Raw genomic sequence first — 8,052 nt, 5'->3', positions numbered from 1 at the left:
CCCCACCACATCCTGGCCTCTGTGCTCAAGAAACAGCTTTATTTCTACAGTTGGGCACACATTGCCTCTTCTTCACTAACAGCAAGCCTAGAAAATCCAAGTCTTCTTTCCTAAAACATAAGGATGCCCTGGAGCACGCTCATAGTGTGGTTTCTCGAGGCTGGGCTAGCTGGAGGAGGGAGCAGTACCAAAAAAATGGGCACGGGAGCACAAATGCAGATTTTAATGATCGGACTTGAAATTGACTGAGGGCCAGGCAAATATGTGCTAACATAAGGCGAGTTGTGCTGCTAAAAATTCTAGCATAGTTGAAAATAGAGCTGCTTGAAAGTTATTTAACAATGCACAGCACACTGCAGTGGTTCAGAACAGCCAGAAAGGAGCGTTTCAGATAATAAACACTGGAGTGGAGTTTAGGTAGGTGTGAGATGTTTGTCCACACTGAATAGCATTAGTGGCTTGTTAAGGCCAAGTGAACAATAAATCACTGACTTCAACAGAATTTACTGTTTACTAAGTCCTTACATTTAGGTTTACACAGTGAACTGGACTGCCAGAAAGCATCTTGAGTTAGTGAACTGATACCCCTCACCTGAAGGAGTTAGCCTGATTTATTTGATAAGCAGTATGCACTCTTAAAGAAAATCAAGGTAGTTTCCTCATGCAGGGCCTTACGTGCTTCAGTGCCTGCATGCATGCTCCCTTTTCCACTATTGCCAGGGGGAAATTCTTGGCTTCTCAAGTTCAGGCCTCAAGTTTCCTGCAGAAGGTACCGCAGATGGTTGGAGATATTCCCTTTAGGGACGAAAAAACCCACTACCTTAGTAGTGGTCTTACACCTGTTGAATCTCCAATCCATTGGGCTTCTTTCTTCACTCAACACTGAAATCACCTCACTATTCATATTCCAGCAAACCTAAAGCTTTCTTGTCCACAGCCTCTCAGGATCCATTTAGACAGCAAAAGCTACCCAGATGCCAGCACTCATATCAGTGCTGCATTTCATGCCCGAATGGTTTAGCGCTATGAAACTTAACTCTGAGACAAGTGCTTGGAAACCCTGCCCAAGGGACAAAACCTACATTCAACCTCCTGTAATGCCCATTTGCTTTCCTTGACCCATCATCTCTCTTGGAATTTTCCTTGCCTGACAGTTCATTACCTCACATGGTGGACAACCCTGTCCAGAGTTTAAACTACACGAGTCATGACTCTGCTGTACCTCACGCTGTCCAGGCCAGCCAGCTTTGCAGATGCGCCTGCCCCATATTTTTACCTAAACTGTGTATCCATGCCATCAAGACTGCTTCACAACCTTGGTTGGTAGGTAGACTTTGTATTATTGAAGGGCTTAGGGTCACCCACTGGGCACACCTGCAGGCCATCACTCAAGTGAGAAGGAAAGGTTACTTATCTAGCACCGCTGACCTTCTGTTCTCTGTTTTAGTCCCTGATGAATTTTACGGAAGCTGGGAGATATGCTTGATCCCCGCTTTTGGTTTTGTATGCAACCCTGGTAGTGGTGGTGGTAGGGGTAGCAGTAGTAAAACATGAGAGAATAGGTGGATGGAGATGCCACTGGGGGTACCCTTAAGGCAAATATTCCCTGACTAAGTGTTGCGTGTGCACGGATGTAGATGGAGACAACGCATCTCAAAGAAGGTTGATTAAAGGTTAAATAATCTTCCTTTTCATAATGGACCCCATGAGGCTCTCTAAGGTTGCTACAACAGACCGAGTGAACAGCATCGTTGCACAGTTCTTTTAACAGCCCTACATATTTTCCATTATTGAAAATGGTTTGTTTTACAGATCAGATGCCCCATAACTATTGTTATGATTTCTTGTCATTCTGTCATCAGTTGCATTTTACCCCTTGTAATTTCTAGAATACGTCTAGTGTTGATTTTTTTTCAGTCCAGCAACAGCTTAATCCTCTTCCCATATCATTAAAATATGAGAAAATTGAGATTGCTGCAGGGACATTAGTAAATAAACACATTGTCTGTAGTTCCCAGACAATTGATGCATTTTTCTATCTTTATTAATTAGGATGTTATTTCTCACATTGAAATATCCAGGCTATAGCAGTGGAGAAATTCTCAGTGTGCTACAGATAAATTCACGCTGAAGGAAAAAAAAAACCAGGAAATTGTTGCTACTTTAAATGAAGACGGAAACCCCCCATTAGGCAACTTCATCTTTTTTGTTTGACTTACAGCTGAAATCTAAAACCTGATGCTCCACTTGCACTGGTTTTATATTTGTCCCATTGACTTCAGTGGAATTAATCCTAATTTACATTGGTATGAGAAGAATTGGATCACCGAGGTCTCATTATTCCAGACTGTACCCAATGACCCGGTAGAGCTTTTTATTCTCTGGCTAAGGGTTGAGAGATTGTTCACGGCACAGACAGGAAGATAAGAGAAAGCAAAAATAAAGTGCTTCAGACTATTTCATTCCAGGGAGCTCGCCCTCTCAGGCCACAAGGGAAGGTTTTGCATTTCCATTATGCCACCGTGTGCTTGGAATTGCATTCCCCAGGCATTCTCTCCAGAGTGCTAAGAGAGAGCTCACTGACAGTGTCCGGATACACAACATACTCCGACAATGATCAGTTCTAGTTCTTAGTCTCTGCCAACATCCCTTTCCTCTCCTCATCCCTTTTCTTTTAACACTTAGGGAGAATAAACATGTTTTTCAATCAAGTGGCTGCTCTGTAGAAGAAATTAGTGGTGAGCAAAGCAGAGAGCAAGCAAGCGCTGACAGGGACACACAGGCATTCAGCCAGAGCATCCTCCTTTCCATTTGCAGTTTACTGTACTGCCTAATAGAGACTCTGGAACAAAAAGTGGTTTGGTATATTACATATTTATATATAAATTACAGCTGGGTTACTCAACCTCAGTGGTAGCAGGCAGCAGCCGTTGGCTCTGTGCTTGGCCATGAGGGGAGAAGCACTACTACTTCTTCTTCTACCACCCTGCCTCCGTACCACAGGCTCTCACTTTCCCAAGGGAGGACGCAAACTGCATTTATCTGCCCCACACCACTACCGTTCTACAGCTTGCAGGCTATCAGCACTTCACATATCACCACTAGGAATCTATTTGAGTTCATTTCCACCCTTGTGCACCACACTGCTTATGTTCACTGTGCTCTGTTGCGCCGTCCCCTTCTCTTTGGAGTCCCACCCCGCTCCATCTCCTCATCCTCTCGTGGCTTCCAGACTCTCCTGACAAAATCTTACTCATTTTCTGACCCCGATTCTGTCTGGCCAAAGTTAGGCTGTTTCATCTGATCTCCCTGTCTCCTACAGATGCTATACAACCCTGTCCTCCTCCCCTGACAGATGTGATCATCTGCCCAGGTGATGTTTTCCTTCTGTCTCCTTACAAACCATTTGAAGGCAGCTTGGAAGGTTATCGCTGTAATTTGACAGTGTTTCATACTTACTGTGCTCAGGTCTGAGGCAGTGTAGACTATGTCTAGCTCCAACAGTATGTGTTTAGACTTCTAACTATCCATTGAAATCAATAATAGGAGCCCAAATAGGAATCCAAAGCCTAAATGTTTCATTGGCGTTGAGCTTTGGTCCTGTAACAATATTCTGAATGAACTTAACCTTCCTTAATCCTTCCACCAAGCCAACATTTGTCTTTTCACCTTGGACTGCAAACAAAGATTTGCATTTACAAATGATCCATCTTGCAGGAAAAAAATAATCCCTCTGAGCTCCTGAGTTCTCGAACACAAAGCATTAGTATCTTTGCTGAGGGGATAAAACTTCATTCTCGATTGAGAAAACTGAACAAAAAAGCATTTGATCTGATTGACACAGCTATTCTGGTTGCATTGGGTAGTATGTTTAATCAATAAGCTTTGTCCTTTGGAATACTAATGCTTATCTTGTACCTTCTCAAAATACTGTTTGCTATAGAATTATTTGTTTAATATGATGGACAAATATCTGACTCCACCAAGAAAGCCTGAAAGTCACAAAGTGTGAACAGTGGGGCTGTTCTTTGGGAGCCCAGGTAGGGTGGCTCATAGATAATCACTCCGCCCTTCATTGCTTTGCATATTTGTTAAATATGTTATATTTTCTTGGAAATGGTGTCTGAAGTGGCCACAGATTTCCAGTGTGGTAGTGCATAGTGACTATGATTACTACGGACTCTTATTCAGAGGTCTGCGAGTAGAGTCCAGTAAGCAGTCATCCTGTTTCAGTTCAGTGACTTTTATTTAATGTCAGTAGTTATGGAAAACTGACCTCGTCATGCGCTCTGCTGATTTTAATGAAGATTAAAAAAAATTAAAATCTGAACATCTTGGGAAATACAAATCAGGTACATTTTTTTTTGACTGGTGCTGCTCAGCTCAATAGTATCCTTCCATACAAAAATTAAGTTGTAGGAGGTATAAATATTTACATTACCACTGGAAGGAGGGCTACTATGCATAGGTCATCTCTCTAACCTCCACAGACTCTTACTGAAGATATAATTATTGAAGATGGAGGCGCTGGCGGTGACATGCAACTGAATTTGGAGTAGACTGATAAAACTTAAGCAAGTCCTGAATCAGTTTTCCTTTAAAGTTTCATTTAAAGTCTGTCATGATGAGTAGTTATCAGCACAAGTGATGAAAAAATTTAGTCTTTATTCTGGGAAGTTAGATTATAATTTAACTATTATTCTGCCAAGAGATCACACCTTTGTGTAAACTGCTAGACAGTTAGAAAAAATGGTCATGGCTTTTCAGAAAATGTCTCACATTTCTTAAAAGAGGCATAGGATCTTTAAAAAAACACACCATCGACAAACAAAGTGCTTTGAACAAGATACGGAAGCTGCAGAAATATGACATTGTGTTTGTCTTGGCTGGTTATTGCTGCATTCATGAATATTTTTTCTACCTGTTTTTAAATGAATAATGCTTACGTAGTTTCTCAACAGATATCAGGCTGAGACATTTACTGAATATTTTATGTAATTTAAAAGGGCTTTCCTTTACTTACTGACAAAGGCTATTGCCATTTACTTAATTATAAAAAAAAAGAATCTCAAAAAATATTTAAGGTGATCCTACACTTAAAATACAGTCTCTGGAAAACAAACAAGAATTAGACTAATTTTTATAGCAACTGTGAAGGAGGTAGTGGCATACTTTAATATATACAAAATTGTAGATGTACATAATTATTTACAGTTCATGCAAAGAAGCAAATGAGAATATTGTATTTGTTCATAATAAAGTTGTTACCTGCTTCACACACAGTCCTTGTGGAATTAGGTATTTCTCAACAGTATTAGAAACAACTGTTTCAACATAAACAAGAAAACACTCAATAAAAAGCAGTTCATAAGCACTATATTCACCAAATATTCACCAATCTGGGTTCAAAATAAATAAGGTCTGCAGAATACCCGCATGTATATGTACTGTGGGTCTCCCATGGGAATTTTTGTGCCTGTTACTCAATTTGAAAAAAAAAATTGGTAGAGGAGTGTCAGCCTCAAAAATAATGTATGCTTTTACATTTCAGGAAAGAGAGATGGGTGAGTAAAAGAAATATGTTAATATTGGCACCTCCACTGAGAGAATGATGGCAATATTATTGAGGAGTACCTAGGAATCCACAGAGAAGAGGGATATTGTGAATATTCCAGCTGCAGTGAAAGTCTCAATCAGATAAAATAAAGCTTCATTAATGCTCCTGGAACTATTTTTTTTTTTTTTTAAATATATATATTTGCTTCTGTCAGCAGATTCTGTGTGCTCCAGAGTTTTAAGCTCTTTGAACACTGCATCTGAAGAAAGACTGGAATCAGAACATGAAGGAAGGGGCTGGATTTTTACCTAGGGACCTCGCCTCCAACAAAAGCCTTATCTCATTTCACTGTTGTGTCAAACCAGCACGGTGCGTGCGCCCTGCCTGCCTTACCGACGAGCTGCAGCGCGGTGGATAGAAAGTGTTCATTTATCGCCTAGACAAGCTCTAAGGGGCTCTGCTGCAACTCGCACTTTTGCTGAGAAAATGCCACATGCTGGGCTAAGTTCATTTGTACTCCAACTCCATTAAAGCTAATGGGCTTTCCCTGGGGATGAAGATGGTTCCTTGAAGCTAGGCAGAAATAAAAGGAGACATCACTTAAGGGAGCCGAGATATGATTGAAATGAAATACGAAACCATTTATTCTTGGGTCAGGAGCTGGTTTTCCTTTTTCAGCTTATCTCTTGGCCTGGAAAGAGTTTTATAGCATAGGATATCCATACCCTTACCTAGGCTGGATAATAAACCATGCACTGGGAAGCATATGCTTCCAGACTGTGCGGCTTCCTCTTCCTCCAGCCCACTGCTTCCATCTCACTCTTGCTAATCTGCCTATTGGATAAAAACTTTTTTTTTTTTTTTCCTTTCTTGCCCCAGCTGAAGCCTTCTTTTTTTGAGAAAAAAACATCTAATGCTTTCTTGGTTCTCAATCTAAACTCAGCAGTGATGTATGTGTTAATTATTAACTGAAATGTATCTGACAGCTGACTCTTGCTTAGGCATATTTGATAGTGAGCCATCAGCTGAAAGTGCAGGCAGCATTGGCCTTCAAAGGTGGTAGCATCTTAGGTTGCAAGACTCCAGATTCCTCTTCTACCTTTTCTTTATGCCTTAGTCCTTTCTCAGTCCTCCCAGAATTCATGCTATCAGGGTTTCTGCCTGTCTCCAGGCTGCCACAGCACCCCTGTTGGGAAATACAGCAGCGGCACAGAGCACCCGTGCTCAGCACTGACATTGACTCATTTGGCGTCCCTAAACAGGTCAGGCTGTTTGATATCTCCACGAAGAGTCATCGCGTCCTGGTGTGTCTCCAAAATGCCATCTCCTGGGTCATGCAACACAGAAATTAGGAATGGTAAGGGAGTTTAGTGTTAAAGCCATGTGTCAAGACAAGGCTCTGAAAATTGTCCTTTTCAAACTTCTATAATTGGAGCCTTTTTGAAGTGATGCCTGACTTAGTATTTGACCGTTGAGACAACACGAGCTGACCCATCTTAGATGATACCCAGTGTACAATGTGTCTTTCTCTATACCCCAGATGTAAGAAAGCATGACTTTTCAGCTCAGACTACACATAGAGACTTGTGTGTACAGTTGCCTCATTCAGTCTTCACTGTTGGACAAAGTGATGGCCGTGACATCTCCTTAGGCATCTTCTAGCAAATTCAGTTAGAGATGTGAGCGTTCATCTGCAAAACGCACCTCACAGCTTCAAATTGGTTGGCATCAAATAGAGACAAAAAGAAGTACCAAAAATCAGTGGTCATTCAGGAAGGACTTGTACAGCCTGCCTCTGAGTACACGGTGTCACACAGTGTGGGGGACTTTGTAAAAGTTTACAGTCACTTCATACACAGAGCATATGACCTGGGCCTGAGAGGACATATGATTAACATTGCCAGCTGGAAGCCACTCGTGAACTCCCTTAAAGTTCACTGTATGGAAGCAATAACCACCTGATGACATTTTGCTGGGCAACTTGGCAGCAGGAGATGGCAAGTTTCTTCCTTGAAGACTACAACAACGAGGAAGTGCTGAACAAAGGAGCTTGCGTGTTGCACCGCTGGATGGGCTAATCCTGCACGATGTGCTAATTGTTTTTAAATAGGCAGCCCACAAAAGGACGGCGGGAGGGTACACCTCCTCTAGAAATGCTGCTGGGAAAGGTCTGTCATTCAGAGGGAAACAGGAGAAGGTAAGGGAGTTCCTCCCCTTATCTATTTTGATATTCTGAGGACTAAGTAGCTAGCTCTCCTGTAAAGCAAGGCCAGAAGACCTCGGTAAACTCCTGTCCCTCCTGAACTTAAAGAACAGGTGTGCCTCCATCCCTTCAAACACCGTGTCTAGCTGTTGTAAGGGTGGGAAAGGGCTTGGAAAAGGAGGCTGAAAGCACCAGTACAATGTGGCGGTGAAAGGAGCACCCAGGGCATAACTACACCAGCCACCTGTCACGGGGCTCACTGCTGGAGTTGGCAAGCACCTCCACTCTGGTC

The sequence above is a fragment of the Vanellus vanellus genome, assembly GCF_965231255.1.
Source record: "Vanellus vanellus genome assembly, chromosome: 2".
In the NCBI taxonomy this organism is placed as follows: domain Eukaryota; kingdom Metazoa; phylum Chordata; class Aves; order Charadriiformes; family Charadriidae; genus Vanellus; species Vanellus vanellus.
Note: the sequence above shows the minus strand (reverse complement) of the source record.